At 44.3% G+C, this 22,216-nt stretch overlaps 1 non-coding gene across 1 annotated transcript; it reads right to left on the minus strand.

Annotated features, from left to right (window-relative positions):
* Positions 1-10,843: 10,843 nt before the first annotated feature.
* On the minus strand, positions 10,844-10,951 carry LOC132375465 (U6 spliceosomal RNA). The gene has a single exon (XR_009506015.1). It is a non-coding gene; the product is annotated as a U6 spliceosomal RNA (small nuclear RNA).
* Between the last annotated feature and the right edge of the window lie 11,265 nt (positions 10,952-22,216).

The raw sequence follows: 22,216 nt of genomic DNA on the forward strand, positions 1-22,216 counted from the left end.
TCCAGGTGAGGTGTACCTGGATTTGGCCCCCGGGGAAAGACTTGAGTAGGCTCCAGGTCATAAGGAAAAAAGCCAATGGAGAGGGAGGGAAAGGTGACAGAGGGAGAGGGGGAGAAAGAGGAGGAGAGAGAGAGAGTGATTGATTGTTGGGGGGAAGCCTTGACTTGGTAAGACATCTCTGAAGAAAGGGAGGTAAGATCCAGTGTGCCTGAGGGTAAATAGGTGGTATTGCTACAATTCTGTGTTACATTATTATGAAATGACTACAAACACACACACACACACACACACCCTCCCAGTGGAAAACATCACTTTCCCCTTCGCTTTAAGAGGGAAGAACATTGCAACAAGATGGTGCTGTACCCTGGTTAGCGACTCTTGCTGTTGGGTTCTGGTGCGGCTGTTAACCGTGCATTTCCTAGCCTTATGGGCACTGGGGTAACTTTCATAAAGAACATTCCTAGTCCACATTTTCATTCTTGTGTACCCCAGAAGCCCAAATCCTGCTAAAACTTTAAAGCCTATATTTTACCTTTTTAACTTCCTATTGATTAATTGCATTTATAATAAAATATCACATCTTTCAAATCAACTTGATACCAGCAGGATTGTCAGAATATCTTCCTGGATTTATAAACAGGTATTTAGAAGCTTTCAGTGCTAGGTGATAAACAAACTAAAAATAGCTAGATCAATAAATAATTTATGGAGAAAATGGTTTGTTTTTAGTATAAGTCGGTAGGAAGGTTCTCATGAATGGTATCTGCAGTGAGGAGAACATTTTTCCTTTTATTAAAACATTAAATAGCTTAAAGCTGCACTAAGACTTTTGGGATACACTATAGCCATATTTTATGAACTGTAGATTAGATAACAATATCACATCACTGTTAAATGTCTTGAATGTCATAACTATACTGTGGTTACATAAGAGGGTATCTTTGTTCTCAGGCAAACACTGGTACATTCAGGGGTAAAGAGGAATAATGTATGTAACCCACTCATTATATTAATATTAATGTTATATAAATTATATTAATATTTATAAATTATAATAATAATTACATATAAAGAGAGAATGAATGATAAAGCACATGTAGATCAATGTTAAAATCTGGTTTATCTGGGTAAAGAGAGTATGAGAGTTCTTCGTACTATTTTAGCAACTTTTCTGTAACGCTGAAATTATTTCAAATAAAAAGTTAAGATATATATATATATATTTACAATACACATATATAGTATGGCCATATATTATATACAGTTGTCCTTTGGATCCTTGGGGTCTGGCTCCAGGACTCCCACGGATACCAAAATCTGAGAATGCTCAAGTCCCTTATGTAAAATGGCATAGTGTTTGCATATAACCTATGCACATCCTCCCATATACTTCATTTTTTTAATTTTAATTAATTAATTAATTAATTAATATATTTATACAGCAGGTTCTTATTAGTTGTCTATTTTATACGTATTAGTGTATTATGTCAATCCCAGTCTCCCAGTTCATCCCACCACCACCCACCCACCCCCTCAACCCCCGCTTTCCCCCCTGGGTGTCCATACGTTTGTTCTCTACATCTGTGTCTCTATTTCTGCCCTGCAAACCGGTTCATCTGTACCATTTTTCTAGATTCCACAAAAATGCGTTAGTACACAATATTTGTTTTTCTCTTTCTGACTTACTTCACTCTGTATGACAGTCTCTAGGTCCATCCACATCTCTACAAATGACCTAATTTCGTTCCTTTTTATGGTTGATACTCCATTGTATATATGCACCACATCTTCTTTAACCATTTGTCTGTCGATGGGCATTTAGGTTGCTTCCACGTCCTGGCTATTGTAAATAATGCTGCAATGAACATTGGGGTGCATGTGTCTTTTTGAATTATGGTTTTCTCTGGGTATATGCCCAGTAGTGGGATTGCTGGGTTATATGGTAATTCTATTTTTAGTTTAAGGAACCTCCATACTGTTCTCCACAGTGGCTGTATCAGTTTACATTCCCACCAAGAGTGCAAGAGGGTTCCCTTTTCTCCACACCCTCTCCAGCATTTGTTGTTTGTAGATTTTCTGAGGATGCCTATTCTAATCGGTGTGAGGTGATAGCTCATTGTAGTTTTATTTTTTATTTTTTTGCTGCATTGGGTCTTTGTTGCTGCACGCAGGCTTTCTCTAGTTGCAGCGAGTGGGGGCTACTCTTCGTTGTGGTGCACGGGCTTCTCATCACAGTGGCTTCTCTTGTTGCAGAGCACGGGCTCTAGGTGCACGGGCCTCAGTAGTTGTGGCATGCGGGCTCAGTAGTTATGGCTCGCAGGCTCTAGAGAGCAGGCTCAGTAGTTGTAGCACACGGGCTTTGCTGCTCAGCGGCATGTGGGATCTTCCTGGACCAGGGCTCAAACCCATGTCCCCTGCATTGGCAGGCAGATTCTTAACCACTGCACCACCAGGGAAGCCCTCATTGTAGTTTTGATTTGCATGTCTCTACTAATTAGTGATGTTCAGCAGTTTTTCATGTGCCTCTTGGCCATCTGTATGTCTTCTTTGGAGACATTTCTCCAAATGTCTATTTAGGTCTTCTGCCCATTTTTGGATTGGGTTGTTTGTTTTTTTAATGTTGAGCTGCATGAGCTGTTTATATATTTTGGAGATTAATCCTTTGTCCATTGATTCGTTTGCAAATATTTTCTCCCATTCTGAGGGTTGTCTTTTCATCTTGTTTATAGTTTCCTTTGCTGTGCAAAAGCTTTTTAAGTTTCATTAGGTCCCATTTGTTTATTTTTGTTTTTATTTCCATTACTCTGGGAGGTGGGTCAGAAAAGATCTTGCTGTGATTTATGTCAAAGAGGGTTCTTCCTATGTTTTCCTCTAAGAGTTTTATAGTGTCCGGTCTTACATTTAGTTCTTTAATCCATTTTGAGTTTCTTTTTGTGTATGGTGTTAGGGAGTGTTCTAATTTCTTTCTTGTACATATAGCTGTCCAGTTTTCCCAGCACCACTTGTTGAAGAGACTGTCTTTTCTCCATTGTATATCCTTGCCTCCTTTGTCATAGATTAGTTGACCATAGGTGCGTGGGTTTATCTCTGGGCTTTCTATCTTGTTCCATTGATCTATATTTCTGTTTTTGTGCCAGTACCATATTGTCCTTATTACTGTAGCTTTGTAGTATAGTCTGAAGTCAAGGAGTCTGATTCCTCCAGCTCTGTTTTTTTCCCTCAAGATTGCTTTGGCTATTCAGGGTCTTTTGTGTCTCCATACAAATTTTAAGATTTTTTGTTCCAGTTTTGTAAAATATGCCATTGGTAATTTGACAGGGATTGCAATGAATCTGTAGATTGCTTTGGGTAGTATAGTCATTTTCACAATGTTAATTCTTCCAATCCAAGAACATGGTATATCTCTCCATCTGTTTGTGTCATCTTTGATTTCTTTCATCAATGTCTTATAGTTTTCTGAGTACAGGTCTTTTACCTCCTTAGGTAGGTTTATTCCTAGGTATTTTATTCTTTTTGTTGCAAAGGTGAATGGGATTGTTTCCTTAATTTCTCTTTCTGATTTTTCGTTGTTAGTGTATAGGAATGCAAGAGATTTCTGTGCATTAATTTTGTATCCTGCAACTTTACCAAATTCATTGATGATCTCTAGTAGTTTTCTGGTGGCATCTTTAGGATTATCTATGCATAGTATCATGTCATCTGCAAACAGTGACAGCTTTACTTCTTCTTTTCCAATTTGGATTCATTTTATTTCTTTTTCTTCTCTGACTGCCATGGCTAGGACCTCCAAAACTATGGTGAATAATAGTGGCGAGAGTGGACATCCTTGTTTTGTTCCTGATCTTAGAGGAAATGCTTTCAGTTTTTCACCATTGAGAATGATGTTTACTGTGGGTTTGTCAAATATGGCCTTTATTATGTTGAGGTAGCTTCCCTCTATGCCCATTTTCTGGAGAGTTTTTATCATAAATGGGTGTTGAATTTTGTCAAAAGTTTTTTCTGCATCTATTGAGATGATCATATGGTTTTTATTCTTCAGTTTGTTAATATGGTGTATCACATTGATTGATTTGCGTATATTGAACAATCCTTGCATCCCTGGGATAAATCCCACTTGATTATGGTGTATGATCCTTTTAATGTGGTGTTGGATTCTGTTTGCCAGTATTTTGTTGAGGATTTTTGCATCTATATTCACCAGTGATATTGGCCTGTAATTTTCTTTTTTTGTAGTATCTTTGTCAGGTTTTGGTATCAGGGTGATGGTGGCCTCCTAGAATGAGTTTGGGAGTGTTCTTTCCACTGCAATTTTTTGGAAGAGTTTGAGAAGGATGGGTGTTAGCTTTTCTGTAAATGTTTGATAGAATTCACCTGTGAAGCCATCTGGTCCTGGAAATTGTTTGTTGGAAGATTTCTTTCTTTTTTTCTTTTAATAAATTTATTTATTTATTTAGTTTTGGCAGTGTTGGGTCTTCATTGCTGCACGCAGGTTTTCTCTAGTTGCGGCAAGTGGGGGCTACTCTTCATTGCAGTGCATGGGCTTCTCATTGCGGTGGCTTCTCTTGTTGCAGAGCTCGGGCTCTAGGAGCGCGGGCTTCAGTAGTTGTGGCACGTGGGCTCAGTAGTTGTGGCTCGTGGGCTCTAGAGCACAGGCTCAGTAGTTGTGGCGTATGGGCTTAGTTGCTCTGCGGCATGTGGGATCTTCCCGGACCAGGGCTTGAACCCGTGTCCTCTGCATTGGCAGGCGTATTCTTAACCACTGCGCCACCAGGGAAGTCCTGTTGGAAGATTTTAATCACAGTTTCAATTTCATTATTTGTGATTGGTCTGTTTATATTTTTTGTTTCTTCCTGGTTCAGTCTTGGAAGGTTATACCTTCTTAAGAATTTGTCCATTTCTTCCAGGTTGTCCATTATTTTGGCATAGAGTTGCTTGTAGTAGTCTCTTATGATACTCTGTATTTCTGCGGTGTCCGTTGTAACTTCTCCTTTTTCATTTCTAATTTTATTGATTTGAGTCCTCTCCCTCTTTTCCTTTTTTAATTAATTATTTTTTTGCTGCATTGGGTCTTTGTGCTGCACACATGATTTCTCCAGTTGCAGCAAGCGGGGGTTACTCTTCGTTGCGGCGCGCGGGCTTCTCACTGTGGTGGCTTCTCTTATTGTAGGACACTGACTCTAGGTGTGCAGGCTTCAGTAGTTGTGGCACGCAGGCTCAGCAGTTGTCACTTCTGGACTCTAGAGCGCAGGCTCATAGTTGTGGCACAAGGGCTTAACTGCTCTGCAGCATGTGGGATCTTCCCAGACCAGGGCTCGAACCCACGTCCCCTGCATTGGCAGGTGGATTCTCAACCACTGTGCCACCAAGGGAGTCCCTCCCTCTTTTTCTTGATGAGTCTGGCTAAAGGTTTATCAATTTTGTTTATCTTCTCAAAGAACCAGCTTTTAGTTTTATTGATCTTTGCTATTGTTTTCTTTGTTTCTATTTCATTTATTTCTGCTCTGATCTTTATGATTTCTTTCCTTCTACTAACATTGGGTTTTGTTTGTTCTTCTTTCTCTCATTGCTTTAGTTGTAAGTTTAGATTGTTTATTTGAAATTTGTCTTGTTTCTTGAGGTAGGATTGTATTGCTATAAACTTCCCTCTTAAAACAGCTTTTGCTGCATCCCATAGGTTTTGGATCATCGTGTTTTCATTGTCATTTGTCTCTAGGTATTTTTTTGATTTCCTCTTTGATTTCTTCAGTGATCTCTTGGTTACTTAGTAACGTACTGTTTAGCCTCCATGTGTTTGTGCTTTTCACGTTTTTTTTCCATGTAGTTTAATTCTAATCTCATAGCGTTGTGGTCAGAAGAGATGCTTGATATGATTTCAATTTTCTTAAATTTACTGAGGCTTGATTTGTGACCCAAGATATGATCTATCCTGGAGAATGTTCCGTATGCACTTGAGAAAAGTGTAATCTGCTGTTTTTGGATGGAATGTCCTATAAATATCAATTAAATCTATCTGGTCTATTGTGTCATTTAAAGCTTGTGTTTCCTTATTAATTTTCTGTCTGGATAATCTGTCCATTGGTGTAAGTGAGGTGTTAAAGTCCCCCACTATTATTGTGTTACTGTCAATTTCCTCTTTTACCGTTGTTAGCATTTGCCTTATATATTGAGGTGCTCCTATGGTGGGTGCATATATATTTATAATTGTTATATCTTCTTCTTGGATTGATCCCTTGATCATTATGTAGTGTCCTTCCTCGTCTCTTGTAACATTCTTTATTTTAAAGTCTATTTTATCTGATATGAGTATTGCTATTCCAGCTTTCTTTTGATGTCCATTTGCATAGAATGTCTTTTTCCAACCCCTCACTTTCAGTCTGTATGTGTCCCTAGGTCTGAAGTAGGTCTCTTGTAGACAGCATATACATGGGTCTTGTTTTTGTATCCATTCAGCCAGTCTGTGTCTTTTGGTTGGAGCATTTATCCACTCACATTTAAGGTAATTATTGATATGTATGTTCCTATTCCCATTTTCTTAATTGTTTTGGGTTTGTTCTTGTAGGTCCTTTTCTTCTCTTGTGTTTCCCACTTAGAGAAGTTCCTTTAGCATTTGTTGTAGAGCTGGTTTGGTGGTGCTGAATTCTCTTAGCTTTTGCTTGTCTGTAAAGCTTTTGATTTCTCCATCAAATCTGAATGAGATGCTTGCCGGGTAGAGTAATCTTGGTTGTAGGTTCTTCCCTTTCATCACTTTAAATATATCGTGCCACTCCCTTCTGGCTTGCAGAGTTTCTGCTGAGAAATCAGCTGTTAACCTTATGGGAGTTCCCTTTTATGTTATTTGTCATTTTTCCCTTGTTGTTTTTAATACTTTGTCTTTAATTTTTGTCAGTTTGATTACTATGTGTCTTGGCGTGTTTCTCCTTGGGTTTATCCTGCCTGGGACTCTCTGAGCTTCCTGGACTTGGGTGGCTATTTCCTTTCCCATGTTAGGGAAGTTTTTGACTATAATCTCTTCAGATATTTTCTCGGGTCCTTTCTCTCTCTCTCTTCTCCTTCTGGGACCCCTATAACGTGAATGTTGTTGTGTTTAATGTTGTCCCAGAGGTCTCTTAGGCTGTCTTCATTTCTTTTCATTCTTTTTTCTTTATTCTGTTCTGTGGCAGTGAATTCCACCATTCTGTCTTCCAGGTCACTTATCTGTTCTTCTGCCTCAGTTATTCTGCTATTGATTCCTTCTAGTGTAGTTTTCATTTCAGTTATTGTATTGTTCATCTCTGTTTGTTTGTTCTTTAATTCTTCTAGGTCTTTGTTAAACACTTCTTTCATCTTCTCAATCTTTGCCTCCATTCTTTTTCTGAGGTCCTGGATCATCTTCACTACCATTATTCTGAATTCTTTTTCTGGAAGGTTGCCTATCTCCACTTCATTTAGTTGTTTTTCTGGGGTTTTATCTTGTTCCTTCATCTGGTACATAGTCCTCTGCCTTTTCATTTTGTCTATCTTTCTGTGAATGTGGTTTTCGTTCCAATCCAGGTTACAGGATTGTAGTTCCTCTTGCTTCCTCTGTCTGCCCTCTGGTGGATGATGCTCCTCCCATATACTTTAAATCCTCTCCAGATTACTTGCAATACCTAATAAAATGTAAATGCTGTGTAAATAGTTGTAAATACCATGTAAGTGGTATGTATATAGTTGTCAATGTGCAGCAAATTCAAGTTTTGCGTTTTGGAACTTTCTGGAATTTTTTTCTTGAATATTTCCCATCCACTGTTGGTTGAATCCCAGGATGCAGAGCCTGAGGACACAGAGGGACGACTGTATATATATGTATATATTTATATTACACATATATAATATATCCACATTTTGAATTTTACCTTTAGACTGAGATGGTTCCAGCTGATATTTTCATGAAATAAGCTGAGTCAGGTGATTCTGGTTTAGGGTGTATTTGCAAACTGCAGTGTCTATTCGGTGGCTACCTCCACATCAGGCATGCCAGTAAAGTGCAGGAGTCCTGAGAGTGAGTTCCCTGCGTTTCCTGTTGTGAGCTGACGTTTGGTTTCCCCGGCTTACTGTGTTCCCTGATTATCACAGAGAGAGAAGTAGCAGGAGCTCCTTTCCCAGCAGCTATAAAATGCCAGTTAAGTGGCTTATTTGCAAATTGCCAAATACAACTACTAGGTTATTTCTACACAAAAATTCCTGTGTAAGCAAATCTTCAGAATGTCAGGACTCAAATGAGGTGAACTAATGAAAAAGTCCAGGGATTAACAGATAAAACTACTGTACATAAAATAGATAAGCAATAAGGATTTACTGTATAGCACAGGGAACTGTATTCAATATCTTGTAATAACCTATAATGAAATATTATCTGAAAAAAATAACTGAATCACTATGCTGTACATCTGAAACTAACACAATATTGTAAATCAACTATACTTCGGCTTAAAAAAAAAGTCCTTGGCATCCAGACAGCCAAAAAGCACATGAAAAGATGCTCAACATCACTAATTATTAGAGAAATGCAAATCAAAACTAAAATGAGGTATTACCTCACACCAGTCAGAATGGCCATCATCAAAAAGTCTACAAACAATAAATGCTGGAGAAAAGGGAACCCTCCTACACTGTTGGTGGGAATGTAAATTGGTACAACCACTACGGAGAACAGTATGGAGGTTCCTTAAAAAACTAAAACTAGAAGTACCATATGATCCAGCAATCCCACTCTTGTGCATATATCTGGAGAAAACCATAAGTCGAAAAGATACATGCATCCCAATGTTCGTTGCAGCACTATTTACAATAGCCAAGACATGGAAGCAACGTAAATGTCCATTGACAGAGGAATGGATGAAGTAGATGCAGTATATGTATACAATGGAATACTATTCAGCCAAAAAAAAAAGAATGAAATAATGCCATTTGCAGCAACATAGATGGACCTAGAGATTATCATACTAAGTGAAGTGTCAGACAGAGAAAGACAAATACCATATGATATCACTTATATGTGGAATCTAATAAAATGATACAAATAAACTTACAAAACAGAAATAGAGTCCCAGATATAGAAAATAAACTATGGTTACCGGGGGGAAAGGGGATTGGAGGGATAAATTGGGAGACTGGGATTGACATATACACACTACTATATATAAAATAGATAACTAATAAGGACCTATTGTATAGCACAGGGAACTCTTCTCAATACTCTGTAATGGCCTATATGGGAAAAGAATCTAAAAAAGAGTGGATATATGTATATGTATAACTGATTCACTTTGCTGTACACCTGAAACTAACCCAACATTGTAAATCAACTATACTCGAATAAAAAATTTTTTTTAATTATAAAAAAACAAATAAATAAAATAAAGAACTCTTTGAAAATGTCCTTGGACAAGTTAACAGCTTCTTTTAAGTCAGAGCGCTGTGCTCTGCTCCGCTGAGCTCTGCCAGGAGCTGAGAGTTAAGACCTGGAGATTCCCATCCTGATCCTGTTCCTGGAAAGTGTTGGGACTTTCAGCAAGTACTTTCACCTCTATCTCAGCCTCTGTGGCCTTTTTTCTTCTTGCTTGTAAAGAGCATTGGTGTGTCCGGGATAGATCAGATGATCTTTACCCAGTTCTAAAAACTCAGGAGAGTATTGTGCTAAAAGGAAGCTCCTTATGGGAGGAGATGATCCTGAGGGGAAAAGGCTAAAAACTAATAGAACTCATCTTTTACTTTCACCCTCCCCTGGGCACCTCTACTTTCTACTGTTCACTCCTGGCCTCCTAAGTTCCTGAGTCTTACAAGAATTTCCCATGAGGACTGTTTTTGGCCTGAAAGATACCCTCAAAACATCAAAAATCTTGAACCAAAAAAAGGCAGACTACTTTTCATACTTAAACTGAAAAATTTTTAATGGCAGAAAAAAAAAAACACCACCAAAACCAAAAACCCTCCTTGACTGGGAAGTAGTAACAGGTTGAAAGTTTAATAGGACATGAGGAGAATCTGACACCTTGAGGGCAAGAGTTTGCTGCAGGCACACCTGGGATGGAGGTGAACATGGTATTTAGGGACCCCAACCTCCCCTCAGGGCCCGTGGCCTCGGGTTGCCTGGCCAGAGCACCCCAGCCAGGTCCCTGCCCCCAGCCCCCTGTCAGTGCCCTGGGTCTGGTGAAAGAATGTGTTAATGAAAAATTACTCATGACACTGGTGAAAAACGTTAGGCTGACTCTGTTCAGGAGGGAACCAGCACCATGGTGTAGGGATGACTACACTGGAGAAGGAAGTCTAGTGGCAGCATTTTTCCAACAGCATCTGCTTGCTTCATGTCTTTGTGTCACATTTTGCTAATTCTCACACTATTTCAAACTTTTGCACTATTATATTTGCCATGGTGATCTGTGATCAGTGATCTTTGATGTTACTGCTACGACTCACTGAAAGATGATGGTTAGTATTTTTTTTTTTTTTTTAACTTTTTAGGTTTATTTATTTATTTATTTATTTATGGCTGTGTTGGGTCTTCGTTTCTGTGCGAGGGCTTTCTCTAGTTGTGGCAAGCGGAAACCACTCTTCATCGCGGTGCGCGGGCCTCTCATTATCGCGGCCTCTCTTGTTGCGGAGCACAGGCTCCAGACGCGCAGGCTCAGTAGCTGTGGCTCACGGGCCCAGTTGCTCCGCGGCATGTGGGATCTTCCCAGACCAGGGCTCGAACCCGTGTCCCCTGCATTGGCAGGCAGATTCTCAACCACTGCGCCACCAGGGAAGCCCGATGGTTAGTATTTTTTAGCAAGAAAGTATTTAAAAAATTTTTTTACTGCTCAAAGGATTAAATTTTTTTTTCAAAAATATGGACTGCTTCATGAATTTGTGTGTTATCCTTTGTGCAGAAGCCGTGCGAATTTTCTCTCTATCGTCCCAATTTTAGTATATGTGCTGCTGAAGCAAGCACTGCAATACACTTTTTTGGGTTTTTTTGGTTGCATTGGGTCTCCGCTGCTGCGCATGGGCTTTCTCTAGTTGTGGCGAGCGGGGGCTACTCTTTGTTGCGGTGCACGGGCTTCTCATTGCGGTGGCTTCTCTTGTTGTGGAGCACGGGCTCTAGGCACGTGGGCTTCAGTAGTTGCAGCACCCGTGCCCCCTGCATTGGCAGGCAGATTCTTAACCACTGCGCCACCAGGAAGTCCCAAGAAAGTATTATTAAATTAAGGTATGCACATTGTTTTTTAGACATAATGCTATTGCACACTTAATAGACTAGACTATGTATAGTGTAAACATTACTTTTACATGCACTGGAAAACCAAAAATACCATGTGACTTGCTTTATTGTGATGGTCTGGAACTGAACCTAGAATATCTCTGAGATATGCCTGTACCTGTTTTCGCAAACTGAAAGAAATTTGAAGACGATTTTTAATTTTAAGAATAAAGGCAAAAAGCAAAAATAACATTGATGCTTTATCTCGATTTATTTTGTGCATCTATTTGCAAGATGTGTCTTAAGGTCATTTCTTCTTTGCTTTATGCCATTTCAGCTTACGAAAGGTTTCATAAGAACGCTCTACTTGTGGATTGCAGGGGAAACCTGCACCTCTCAAAGCTCTCTATCTGGCGCACAGCTGCTGAGCTGTCCACAGGTAGGTGCTCCGTGGCACCTGGAGGGCCTGCCCCAAGGAAAACTCTCATTTCAATAACTCACGCGCAACTGCACCCTGCCTTTGCTTTTGTAAAGGGATTTACTAAAAAGGAATGCAGGGCCTTTGCCTTTAAATGTCAAAGCAATGTTTCTCTCTTTAAAAATAAAATCTTTCTTTCGGTTCTTCTGAAAGTTACTGATAAGACCAAAGGGGGTAAAGCAGGGAAGGAACAAGGAGAAGAGAAACCATGGCACCAGTGCCTGGAAAACGGCTCTCTGTGGGTGGAAAATGTTCCAGTTGTTTCTCCCAGGCAAGACTTGAAGCAAAGAAGTCATGCAGAAAAGCTCATGGAAAATCAGAGCAAAGTATTTTTAGGTGGTTGACCTTTTAGTAAGAGTAGTATCTCCTTTAAAAGGAAAAATTATCAAAGAATGTTATGTTACTAATACTTGGAAGGGAGGCAAGAAGGTGGGGGGGGATAAGCCAGGGGTAAAAATATCCAAGTCTGTGGTGTACACTTTGGGGGCCTGCGTGCCCAGAAGCTCATCTTTCTGGACCAGTTGGTACTGGAGCTTTGCTCTTGCATCTGGTGTAACTGCATCCCTTGCCTATTGGAATGTGTCTGCAGAACCATTTCTCAATTCTCAAAATGTTCCCATACAGCCTCCCTCCTTCCCCCTCCTTCCTCCTTCCTTCCTTGCTCCTTTCTTCCTTCTTATTTTCCTTACTGTCTCCAGGAAAAGGCAGCACCTGGGAGGTGATGAAGCTTCCACTTAAGAGCACAGACTTCAGTCATATTGGCCTGAATCTGAGTCTGGACTCTGCTACTTACTCTATGAGTGACCCTGGACAAGTTACTAAATTTCTCTGGGCCTCAGTTTCCGCATCTCTGTGATGGGAGGAACAACAGTACCTGCTTCGCAGGGTGGTTGGGATAATTAAATGAGAGAGCACATGTAATGTGCTCAATAAAACTGAGCTCTCAGGAGAAAGGCAGGGGCTTGCAGAAACCTGCTGACTGTCTGCCCAAGGGGACATGAGTGCAGGATAAACCAGCAGGTCTGCATGCCCAATCCAGATCTCCTTTGATTTTTGTATTTCCTGTTTTCACTCCAGTACTCCCTGACTTTATTCCGTTGTACCTGCATGGATTATTTTGACAGAAGAAACTGAGTTAATCCCACTCTGTGTTCTGCAAAATTCTCTGATAATAGGTTTTTTTTTCTCAAAATACTCCACTGCCCCCCAAAGAGTCAACTCCAAGTAAAATTACGGAGCATACAGGGTTTTGTTTTGCTTTTGTTCCAGTCTACCTCTCTTTCTGTAGGCTCTGCATCTCCATTTCCTTCCCTTCACCCTAAAATCCCAAGGGGTCTTGCTGTCTAGTTCACTGCAGCACCTGTCCACTTCTGCCCTCTTTCTTATCTTCCGAAATAGCCTGTCCCAGTGACCTTGCGCCACTCTCATTTCCTGGGATAGCTGATATCGGCTAATTTTTAGGAGTCAGCATGAGTCTAAGCCAGTCCACAGGTGACCACAATGAATGGCCTCTCTCTTTACTGTGTTTGTCTCCTCACTGTGATTTCAAAGGCTCATCTCCAACAGTGAAATAGGCAGCAATTCCAAAGTAGTAAGGTATTTCCAGGGCACACCCAGTTGTGCCTTCCTACAGGGAGTTCCCTGCTCTTTCTTGCGGTTGGGCTGGCCCCAGATGCGACCGGGGTCATGACTCCCAGGGTGCTCACTGCTGGATAGAGGGAGCAGCTGCAGGGGCGAAAACTAGGCAGGTCACCAGGCGGAGGTGGCAGAGCGGGCCGGCCACCCCTGCGGGCAGCGACTTGGTCATCCCAGCTGCTCTACTAGTCTGACGTCACTGCTCGGCACCATTCCTGGAATGGATGCAAAGCCTTTTCCTTCTCCCGGAAAATCTTGTTGAGCTCACTCTCCCCTGGACACCTGAGGGCTGCTGGAAAGGAGCGCACCTCCAGAGCCTGCGTGCTGCTGGAAAGGAGCGCACCCCCAGAGCCTGCGTGCTGCTGGAAAGGAGCGCACCCCCAGAGCCTGCGTGCTGCTGGAAAGGAGCGCACCCCCAGAGCCTGCGTGCTGCTGGAAAGGAGCGCACCCCCAGAGCCTGCGTGCTGCTGGAAAGGAGCGCACCCCCAGAGCCTGCGTGCTGCTGGAAAGGAGCGCACCCCCAGAGCCTGCGTGCTGCTGGAAAGGAGCGCACCCCCAGAGCCTGCGTGCTGCTGGAAAGGAGCGCACCCCCAGAGCCTGCGTGCTGCTGGAAAGGAGCGCACCCCCAGAGCCTGCGTGCTGCTGGAAAGGAGCGCACCCCCAGAGCCTGCGTGCTGCTGGAAAGGAGCGCACCCCCAGAGCCTGCGTGCTGCTGGAAAGGAGCGCACCCCCAGAGCCTGCGTGCTGCTGGAAAGGAGCGCACCCCCAGAGCCTGCGTGCTGCTGGAAAGGAGCGCACCCCCAGAGCCTGCGTGCTGCTGGAAAGGAGCGCACCCCCAGAGCCTGCGTGCTGCTGGAAAGGAGCGCACCCCCAGAGCCTGCGTGCTGCTGGAAAGGAGCGCACCCCCAGAGCCTGCGTGCTGCTGGAAAGGAGCGCACCCCCAGAGCCTGCGTGCTGCTGGAAAGGAGCGCACCTCCAGAGCCTGCGTGCTGCTGGAAAGGAGCGCACCTCCAGAGCCTGCGTGCTGCTGGAAAGGAGCGCACCTCCAGAGCCTGCGTGCTGCTATTTTAAGGGCTCTGTGGGGTCCAGGCCTCCTGCGCATCAACATTCTTTCCTATTTAGCCAGAGAGGGATTTCCACACCGTTTTCACTCCTGCCAAGACCCAGTCCCACCTCTGCTGCCCCTCCTACCTGACTCCCTCAGTCAGCAAACGACCTTGGCTCAGCCGAGGGGGGCCCTCCGCTTCTCTCACCTGCCTGTCCTTCCCTCCTTCCTGCCCCCTCTTCCTCTTCAAGGCCAATGCCCTTTGTCTCTGACCTTGACTTGGAGTCCTCCTACAAACCCACTGGCTTTCTTCTACCATGTGTCTTCTCTTTCTGGTCCAGCGGCTCTCTCCCCATAGGTTATGAACAGTCCCCAGTCTCCTCGAGTGGAAACGAGGTCTGTGCCCCGTTCTCCTCTGAGCTGCCGTCACATCCTCCTCCCCCCCCGCCGGTGCCTCCTCTTTGAACCTTCACTCTCAGCCCGGCTGTGCATGGGTCCATCCTCACTGTCTCCCCGACTCCCACTGCAGGCCTCCTGGAGGTCGAGTCCAAAACCCTCTCTCCCTGTGGTCACTATGCGCAACCTCCATGCTCCACTTAACGCCCCCGGCCGAGGCCTGAGGCCTCCTGTTTCCCCCTCGCAGTGGCCCTTCGCCGTCCTGATTCTTCTCTAACCCTTGAAATCACCGTGTTTCCTTTACTGTGTGTGTCTCTCCTCCTTTCGTCCTCTCTCCCCATCCTCCTCCTTTCCAAATGTACAGGTTCTGTCCTGGCTTAGAGTCCATTTTCTACACATACACTCTTTTGTCTTTTTTCCCCTTTATTCTGACTTCATCTGTGAATAACATGTAAGTTGGCACTTTTAGGAGTTACCTCTTTTCTGAACTTCAGATTTTCCTCCCTCCCTCCCATCCTCCCTCCCTCCCTTCCTTCCTTCCTCCTGCCCTTCCTCCCTCCCTCTCTCACTCCCTCCCGCCCTCCCTCCATCCCTCCCTCCTCCCTCCCTCCCACCCTCCCTCCATACCTCCCTCCCACCCTCCCTCCATACCTCCCTCCTTCCATCCCTCCTCCCTCCCTCCCACCCTTCCTTCCTTCCTCCTCTCTCCCTCCCTTCTTTCCTCTCATCTATTCAGTAGATATTTACCAAGCATCTTCTGTGGGCCAAGTTCTGTACCATAAAATTAAAACAGCGATCACAATAAAACGTGGTAAGTGCTGTGAGGTGGGAGGTACAGGATATTATGGGATCACCCAGCAGAGACACCTAAATCAGAATTCGAGTAGGGATGGTGAGGAAAGGCTTTCCCTAAGGAAGTTGTGTTTAGGAGGAGATGTGAGGAGGGGGAGCCTGAAGGGCAGGGCGAGTTTTGGGGGAAAGTCCGGTGACTTCTGCCGCCTCTCCCCTCTCATTCCTTCTTGCAATCATATCCCCACCTTACTAGGCATCCCCTGGTGACAGACACTTCATACTGGACAGGTTTCAAACTGAACGGATTATCTCTTCCTGTTCTTTCAGTGCTGCTGTGTCAGCAAAAGCCACGCCAGTATTGTTTCCCTAAGTTTCCGTAATGTCACACCTGACTCCTCTAGTTTGCTCCCCCCTCACATCGGCTCCACCATCTGTCCCTTCTTCTCCTTCTGTCATTCTCATTCAAAAATCCCTTGCTCTTGTGTACTTCCCTGGTGGTCCAGTGGTAAAGAATCTGCCTTACAATGCAGGGAATGCAGATCTGATCCCTGGTCAGGGAACTAGGATCCCAAATGCTGTGGGGCAACTAAGCCCGTGCGCCACAACTACTGAGCTTGCGCGCCTCAACGAGAGACCCCACGTGCCTCAAACTACAGAGCCAGTGTGCGCCTGGAACCCGCACCACAACTACAGAGAAGCCTGCACACCACAACGAAGATCCCGCGTGTCGCAACTAAGACTTGATGCAGCCAAAAAAAAATAAAATGAAAATAAATAAATTTTTAAAAAAAATCCTTTGTTCTTATAGCCCTTCTTTTTCTTAGCCGAGACCTCCAGTCTCACCCTCATTCAATCAATCCACAGACTTCCACTTCTGGATATTTTCCTGAAGTATTTTGAATATCACTCTTTCCTCAAAAACTGTCAAATCACCATAAAATAACATATGCAACTCTGGTGTCATGAACTTCTACCATTTGACTCAACCAGGGGAAACAGCTACCCTGAAGGACTTTTTATTGGTCTCACTCGGTAAGAATCCTTTCAAGATGCTGCCTGCAAGGCCCTGATGAAGGAAGCCTCGCTCCTCTCCCTCTTCTTACTTCCCCCGCCCAGTGGAAGTCACCGCTTCCTTCTTTGCGCTCCCACAGCACTTTATTGGGGTCTGTAATCACACACTCTTATTCCTAAACACTCTGCTTTTTATTATAGTTATTTGTGTATGGTATCAATCTTCATTACTGGAACAGTTGGTTTTTCACTCCCTTTAGGGATGGCCAAACCATCTTGCCTGTAACAGGCATCAGATAGATGCTGCCACATGCAACTGCGTCAGGACTGTAGCTGTGGGAGACCTTGACCACGTCACTGCTGCATTTATCTGAACACACGCGCAGTGCTGAGCTCCTCTGGGGACTCCTGTGTGAGTTCCACTAGCAATGGCCAGGCAGCTAACGATGTCTTTGCCAGTGCCAGAGAGGCTGATGGGACCCTGAGTCTGGACCGCGGTTTAGAAATGACACCAAGGGCTGATTCTTGGGGTCTCTCTGCCACCTGGGACTGACCCTTCCTGCGAGGGAGCCCGCGGAGTCAGGGTTGGGGAGAAGCTCTCATGCCAGGAGAGAAAATGACATTGGTTCCCTCCTGAGACCATTCTCGTCAAGCTCCATCCCAAAGGCCTCACGCAGGCTGAGGCTCAAGAATCCTGGCTGAAATTCAAAGTCCTGAGGACGTTCCAGCCCAGGACCACTCACCCACAGTGACACTCGGGTTGTTTGGGGCCAGGCTGTGAATCTCCCAAACTCTTGGGCTGCCCCCATCCAAGCTGGGAGTTGTCTAAGAGACATAGAGATAAGGGTCACCCCTGGATCCTACCCGGGAGAGCTGGGCCAGAGCACATTATCAGCTAATCAAGATTGCAGAGCATGAAGTGACAGAGAAAAGCAACAGAATAATCAAGAATTTGCCCTCCTGGATGAAGACAGTGGCCAGACGAACGACCTGTCACGTATGTTGGTAGAACTGAATGTGTAGGACACTGTCTGGAGGTGAGCAGACTGCCTACAAGAGACAGGGGATGGCTCAGCTTCAGGACGGTGCTCAGGTGGTGGGGAGTGGCCTTCGGTTGAAGCGATACTTTCTCACAGGGTAGCTGTGGTGTGAGTGCCAGACAATCAGTGTTTTTATTGTTTCGTAAGTGCATGACATTAACCTTTTGATTACGGAGGCACCCATTTCAAAGACATTCATCTGGAATAAACACTTTGCCAGCTACACAGCTAGATCAGAGCCAGGCCACACCCCCCATGAAGTTCCCCTGGTAGAAAGCTCTGGGTGACCTACATTGCTGGCCATTTGAGTCACCATGCTTCCCCCTTCCTGTGCTTTAATTCCCACTCATGTTTTAAATTCACCAATAAAGAGTGAACCCACGAAACCCTAGGCACCCCACCCTCGACCCCGATAAAGGCAGAACCCCAGGTTGTGTTCTCTCTCTCTCTCTCTGTCCCCACGACCTCGCTGTTGGCCCCAAGGACTCGTGAGTTAGGTACCTTGGCTTTTCAAAGTTCCCTGATGGTTGTCAGTGAGGTGTGCCCTGCAATCATAACAAGAACCACAAGGGCTGGTCCAGTCTCAACTGCTGCTTCAGTGGGGAAATGTCTGCGGGGGCTCCTAGCAGTAGCAGGGGCCCAGGTGAGCACTCCCAGGCGTTCCTAGCTGATAGCATCTCGACTGATAGGCTGAGACCAACCCAAAACAGTGGCCCTGAGAGAGAGACCTTAACCCCTGGAGACAGCAATAACACCGGGATGATTTAAGTTGGCTGGGAAAGTGGGAAAGAGAGGGAAAGGAGGTGTCGGGAGGGGAGGACAACTGGCTGAGCATCAGTGCTTTGGTTCTTCATTTGATTTCTGTTGTGGTTAGAGTGGTTCAAGGCAGGAGGGCCCCAGCATCTTTCACAACTACACTACCTAGACTGTGCCTTGCCTTTTAAAATTTCATCATGTCTATGTAAAAGGCCCTGTGGAAGAATACAACAGCATAAAACCCCATTCTTCCGCAGAGCCTAAAGCAGCCCACTTTTGTCAGCTTCCAGAAGTTTCCTTTTGGAATCATCTGTTAATCACCTTTATTTTAGGAACTTGGAATGGGTAGCATAACTACAAGGGACTCATCGGAAGCCAGATAGTACTTCCAGATCTACACAAACCACCACCTCCAGGAACTCCAGGGCAGAACCTTCAGGAGTCTCATTTGGAGCCTTCCACTGGAGAATCCACTCCTGTTCTTGGCCTGGCTGCCCTGGGGGTGGGTGCAGGAGCTCTGGGAAAGGAAGAAATCCTGATTGCAACACCACTTGTCTTGTTTCTCCTAACACCCGCCTTTTCCCACTTGAGTGTGGGCACTCCTGGGCACCATTTGTTCTCATACAAAGGAAAAAATAGATTTGTTGTGAGTTCCCTGTGTGCCTGACTCGGTTACCTGATGTTGGGATGGTTTGTTTTCTGGGATGTTTAGCGCTGTACACGTTCTTTTTTGGGGCGAGTGCTTTGTAGAGACATAAACAGCCAAGTAGGCTTCAGGGAATCAACGCGTAGCTGACTTTTCTTTCTTCGGAGCTACATGCCTGCAGAGATAAATATACAGAAAGACAGACATTATAAAGGAGAAAGGACGCCGTGTCAGCATGACAGCTCCGAACAGAACAAAAGAGTTATCTGTGTGCAGAGGCTGAAAATAGAATATAAAGCAATCAGAACTGGGGAAACAGTGGAGGCCTCCTGGGGAATCATCTGCAAAGAAATCCTGAGCCTCCCAGGAAAACAAACCGTGGGTAGAATCGGTGCGAAAGTGAAACTTGAAAATCCACGTTGCACGTTGAGTAACGCCATCGGATGGAGTGGAGTGAAGCCACCGCTTTGGAGTTTTTGCTCTGAGCAAGGCACCCCGGCCTCGGGCAATGGGCTTATTGGGAAGCTGCCCCGGTTGAATGCAGTGTAGCCGGACCAGTGGAAGGGTGGGGTAGGCCTTTGACATGAGCCACACTAACAGTTCAAATAGAAATATGGCAGCAGAGCTGCTGCAGCGTGTGTGTTTCTAAAACAAGATATGGTACGTTAATTTTATATTTAAGACTCTTTTTAAAAAGCAGATGCTCTCCCCAACCCCCTTCAGCTTTTTGGCAAGCTTGCTAGAACCCAGTGAACCAAGGCAGGCTGTCCCCAGCCCTTATCTTGTACAGTATCTCTATTCCTTTGCAGATCAAGCAGCTAATGAAAACCTGCTGAAGAAAGGGCAGGGCTCGGTTTAGACTGCATTTCAATGGGTAGTTAACCTCGGAGTTAACGACTCTGCACCCGTGGTCGGCTTCCTCCCCCTGGCAGGCACTTCCACCAACCCTCCTTCAATTCCAGGACATCTTGTTTACCGGCTGGTTTAAGATCCAGTTGGCCACTTGCCCTGTCAGGACAGAGGCAGCCACTGAACTGCGCTGAGAACCCTCAGCTATGAGTGCAGCCAGTTGGGACAAAAAATGAAGGAAAGGAAGAGGCCTTTTAAGAAACCTCAGCCTTCTGATTAAAGTAAGAATTAAGCCATTAGGTCTGTAGGAGGGTCTTTGGGCTGCTGCTAACTTTTTCAAACAAAAGTCCCCCTCAGCTACTGACCCAAGCTCAGTGCCTCGTCATCAGTTGCCAGGGCTGAATGAGGGGATCAAAACGGTTTAAGATCAAAACGGTTTAAATTTTAAACAACTGTCATCTACCTGCTTAATGTTCACTTTCGAGGTGGAAAGTGCCCCCAACAGGAAGTGGGACTGCCTCATTCTGAGTTTGCCTTGAAAGCCAGAAATGACCCTCCTCCCCAAATTCAATTCCAAGTTTAATTCCAAGCTATCTCTGCCTATAAGGCGATTTGTATTGAGTTTTGTTGCTGTTGGTGGGATGGTGATTTATGATTTAATTAAGAATGGTCCTCATTCTTAACAAGACTACTGTCTCAAAGACATGAAATATATAGCATGCTCTGCTCCGCTCAGCCATGCCAAAAGAGGCCCTCACGTGTGTCTTTGTGACACGAAACGAATCCACATCCACAACCCCACAGAGGTACATCTTATTCAGAGAACCCCAAGGCAGTTTAAGGTAGTCACTGGCCTTATTAAAATAGACACCTAAGGAATGCAGAGAAGAGAGACTAGATAACACAGTTTGCATCAGTTATGGGCTGGGCAGCTGGACGAGCGGTAGAGGGCTTTAGTAAAATGGATGGAATTAAGGTGTCAACCCGAAAGACACCTTGTTTTACTCCTCTGGGACTCAACCTCATGACCTGGCTCCAGCTCCTGAGCCCTGCGGCTCCCCAAGACCTCCATCCCCACATCCCAGTCTGCGGAAGGCGCTGTAAAATGCATTGTGTTGATTTCAGAGATAATCTGAGTGCTGCCAGGGCAAGACTTGCTGAAAGCCCGGCAGAATTAATGTGCGTCTGGTAGAATCCAGAGCAAGTGAGCAGAGCAAAAGCCAGCCCTCCCCCAGCTCTTTCCCCAAACTGTTCGGCTTGGTTTCTGACCTCAACCTCACCCTCTTCTATCTCTCCTTGATCCAAGCCTGGAGTCCCTTTCACACCCCTCGTGTTGCCAGCATTGTCAGGGGGTTTGATGTGGTGTGAATTCCTGCCACTGGGATGGACTGAGAAATTCACAGAATCTCAGAAAAAGAGAGCATGGGAAGCTTAGAAAGACTTTCTGTGCAGCCTGTGTCCTACAAGCAGGCACTCTGGAAACTGACCCCTTCAGATAACTGGTTTCAAAGATATCTGAGAGTGGGGCTCCCACAGGCTTTCTGGGGGCTCATTTCTGTGTTTTGTTCCAGGTGGTCTCAGGTTCTTGCATTGGTCCTTTTAAAATCTATCCTGTTTGTTCTATACCCACCCGGACACCTCTTTTGTCACATCTTAATTATGTGCCTGTGAGTTTGAGTCATCCATCCTCCAGAGTGTACCCTCCACCCCAATACCTACCCAGCCTTCCATTTAGATTCACACTGAGCAGAAGTGTTTCTTGGTTCTGCGTAAATATCCGATGCTTTTGATTTTTGGAGGTAAGGCAGATGTAGTCATTCACTCATTCATTCATTCAAAAATTAATTTTGAGTGTCTTGTGTATGCCAATCACTGTTCTGTGTACTTGGGATACATAAGGAAACAACAACAAAAATGGTTGTCTTGAAAGCTTACGTTATAAGGGTGGGAAAGAAGTGTGGAAGCAGATGGTAAACAATAAACAATAAATTGCGTGGTATATTAGAAGTTATAAATACTGTAGAAAAAATAGAGCAGGTAAAGGGACATCTGGTGTGCAGGTGGAGTGGGGAAGGGAAGATTGTAATAACATTTTCAAGTGCAACTTTACTGAACGAGTGAGAAAAATGACCATTCCTTCTTGTGAAGAATTGGTCTTGCCAATAAACAAATATATATCGCTATCTGTGGAATCACATTTTATTTTCTGCAAATATTTTCATTTATTTATAAAATAATATTCAGAATATAAATTATGAAATAATATTCAGAATATTATTTTATAATTATATATAATATATATAATCATATGTACATTACAATTTAATTGAAAAATATGTACCTTCAAGGAGCTTTGATAACTCTTTCA

Source organism: Balaenoptera ricei, chromosome 11 (assembly GCF_028023285.1).
Source record: "Balaenoptera ricei isolate mBalRic1 chromosome 11, mBalRic1.hap2, whole genome shotgun sequence".
In the NCBI taxonomy this organism is placed as follows: domain Eukaryota; kingdom Metazoa; phylum Chordata; class Mammalia; order Artiodactyla; family Balaenopteridae; genus Balaenoptera; species Balaenoptera ricei.